This window comes from Tupaia chinensis, unplaced genomic scaffold (genome assembly GCF_000334495.1).
Source record: "Tupaia chinensis unplaced genomic scaffold, TupChi_1.0 Scaffold000386_1, whole genome shotgun sequence".
Lineage (NCBI taxonomy): Eukaryota > Metazoa > Chordata > Mammalia > Scandentia > Tupaiidae > Tupaia > Tupaia belangeri.
In genome coordinates this window covers 2,607,615-2,610,844 of record NW_006159888.1, presented here as the reverse complement: position 1 = coordinate 2,610,844, position 3,230 = coordinate 2,607,615, and the positions used below count along the sequence as shown (strand labels likewise).

The following is a 3,230-nucleotide window of genomic DNA, read 5'->3' as shown; positions in this document are numbered from 1 at the left end:
GACTCGCACCACAATCGACAACGTGGGAGTCCAGCGACATAGCCATTATGCTAACTGCTGGTCCCCCAGGCTTGATTTTTAAGCAGCCAGGGACTCTGGTCCAGATGGGAGTCCAATGCCTTACCCACCACCACACCTGCTGGCCCCACAAATGGCTAGGTTTTAACAAAGAGCTGACTACATTAGGACTCAAAGTAACTATAACATAGTTCAGGGCAATTGTTTCTATTTGCTAACTACATTCTAACAAAAAGTGCAGATGATCTGCTCTGCTGACCTCACAAAGAGTGGGGTAATAAATCACCCAGACTACCATGTAACTTTTTTTTTTAAGAGAGATTTTTGTTATAGGATAGGTGCACTCACTAGAGACACACAGAGACAGAGATACAGAAAGTTAGAAGTCACTTAAGAGGGGAAGAGAATGCCTATATCCCAACCCCTTCTCTGACATTTTCCTCTCCAGGAAACGCACATGCGCAGGGAGTTGTTTTAAGTCATGAGGTCTGGGACTCAAACCGGGTCAGATAAGTGGGAATCCAGCAACGTAACCATTTACCATGTAACTATTTTCTAAAGCCCATTTTCTTATTAGCCAGCTAGCCCATTGCTCCTCACTGTAGCTCCTCTTTGGCAGCCTGGGACCTCTGTTGTTCCTATCTTCTCTCAATAAATGGCTTTGCTATCTCCTCTGTGTGTCCGCATCTGTAATCCTTCAAGAGTGTGGAACAAGACCCTTGACATCTGGTGGTTCTGAATCACGCCCTGGTGTTGGGTCTGATCGTCCCAGTATCCTCTGTCATAACCACTGATAAACGTAAGAACCTGGATAATATAAGCTGTTGTTGACTCAGGCACAAACAGGACATTATGATTCCATTTCTATGAAGTTCAATATACAACCTCAAGTTACAATAGAATACAAGCAAGTAGTCCCCCAACATCTGAAAAATAATATGGCAATATGAATCAAGAATAAAAAAAAAATGTTACTTTTGATTCTATAGTCCTCTTCTTAAAAAAACTATTTTAGGGGCTAGGCAGTGGCATGATGGTAAATTGTGTTGCTCTGGGAGGCCAACACCCACAGAGGATTTGTTTTGCCTATGGAGACCGCTCTGAACTTGTTGAGTCCAAGAGCCTACCCATCACTGGGGCCTGCTGAAGCTGATGGTGGTTAGCAGAGAAAAGACCCTTTTGGTGCTGTCTGTCTCCCTTACTCATGGATGAAATAAAAATTTTTGAATGAGAAATCTAAACAACTTGTAGAACAGCAGGGCTCCTTGCCACCAGTGCTGTGTGTATCATGAACCACAATTCTCAAACGTTCACTCACGCTGATGCCAACCCTCCCTTAAACTATGAGACACTCAAGGAACAGCATAAGGTATCTGTGCTGGAGTGCCCCCAACTGCCACTCCAGTGACGTCCACCGTGATCAACATCTGCAGCAAGACCTCGGTGCCCGACCATGTGGTCTGGTCCCTGTCCAACACAATCTTCATAAACTACTGCTGCCTGGGCTTCATCACATTCACCTACTTTTAAAGTCTAGGGACAGGAAGATGGTGGGTGACACAACTGGGGCCCAGACCTATGCCTTTACTGCCAAGTGCCTGAACATCTTCGCCCTGGTTGTCAGCATTATTCTAACCATCATGCATCATGCTTATCATCCTTTTCACCACTGCTCCAGTACTAATTGCAGAAATTATTCAACTGATGAAAGTCTTTTCAAGGATAATAGTTGATGGCCATGGCCTGTGGCCGTGTCCACCATCCACTGCTTGCCTGTCCCCTGGCCTGGCCCCCGCTAGCCCGTTGCTCCTCACTGTAGCTCCTCTTTGGCAGCCTGGGACCTCTGTTGTTCCTATCTTCTCTCAATAAATGGCTTTGCTATCTCCTCTGTGTGTCCGCATCTGTAATCCTTCAAGAGTGTGGAACAAGACCCTTGACATCTGGTGGTTCTGAATCACGCCCTGGTGTTGGGTCTGATCGTCCCAGTATCCTCTGTCATAACCACTGATAAACGTAAGAACCTGGATAATATAAGCTGTTGTTGACTCAGGCACAAACAGGACATTATGATTCCATTTCTATGAAGTTCAATATACAACCTCAAGTTACAATAGAATACAAGCAAGTAGTCCCCCAACATCTGAAAAATAATATGGCAATATGAATCAAGAATAAAAAAAAAATGTTACTTTTGATTCTATAGTCCTCTTCTTAAAAAAACTATTTTAGGGGCTAGGCAGTGGCATGATGGTAAATTGTGTTGCTCTGGGAGGCCAACACCCACAGAGGATTTGTTTTGCCTATGGAGACCGCTCTGAACTTGTTGAGTCCAAGAGCCTACCCATCACTGGGGCCTGCTGAAGCTGATGGTGGTTAGCAGAGAAAAGACCCTTTTGGTGCTGTCTGTCTCCCTTACTCATGGATGAAATAAAAATTTTTGAATGAGAAATCTAAACAACTTGTAGAACAGCAGCGCTCCTTGCCACCAGTGCTGTGTGTATCATGAACCACAATTCTCAAACGTTCACTCACGCTGATGCCAACCCTCCCTTAAACTATGAGACGCTCAAGGAACAGCATAAGGTATCTGTGCTGGAGTGCCCCCAACTGCCACTCCAGTGACGTCCACCGTGATCAACATCTGCAGCAAGACCTCGGTGCCCGACCATGTGGTCTGGTCCCTGTCCAACACAATCTTCATAAACTACTGCTGCCTGGGCTTCATCACATTCACCTACTTTTAAAGTCTAGGGACAGGAAGATGGTGGGTGACACAACTGGGGCCCAGACCTATGCCTTTACTGCCAAGTGCCTGAACATCTTCGCCCTGGTTGTCAGCATTATTCTAACCATCATGCATCATGCTTATCATCCTTTTCACCACTGCTCCAGTACTAATTGCAGAAATTATTCAACTGATGAAAGTCTTTTCAAGGATAATAGTTGATGGCCATGGCCTGTGGCCGTGTCCACCATCCACTGCTTGCCTGTCCCCTGGCCTGTCCCCCTGTACTCAAATGTCTGACTACAATGCAATTCAATAAAATGCACATTTTCATTTATGGAATTTTTTTTTTGGAAGAGGTTTTTGCTATAGGGCGCGTGCGCTCGCCAGACAGAGAAAGACAGAGACAGAAAGTGAGAAATCACCCCCCCAGAGGGGATGGCCATGCCACAATCCCTTCTCCTCCATTCTCCTCTCAGGATCTTGG

General features: G+C 45.5%; 2 pseudogenes; both read left to right on the top strand.

Annotated features, from left to right (window-relative positions):
- The first annotated feature begins 1,306 nt into the window (after positions 1–1,306).
- On the top strand, positions 1,307–1,887 carry LOC102499771 (interferon-induced transmembrane protein 2 pseudogene; annotated as a pseudogene).
- Positions 1,888–2,520: 633 nt separating this feature from the next.
- Positions 2,521–3,062, top strand: LOC102499351 (interferon-induced transmembrane protein 2 pseudogene; annotated as a pseudogene).
- Positions 3,063–3,230: the final 168 nt, after the last annotated feature.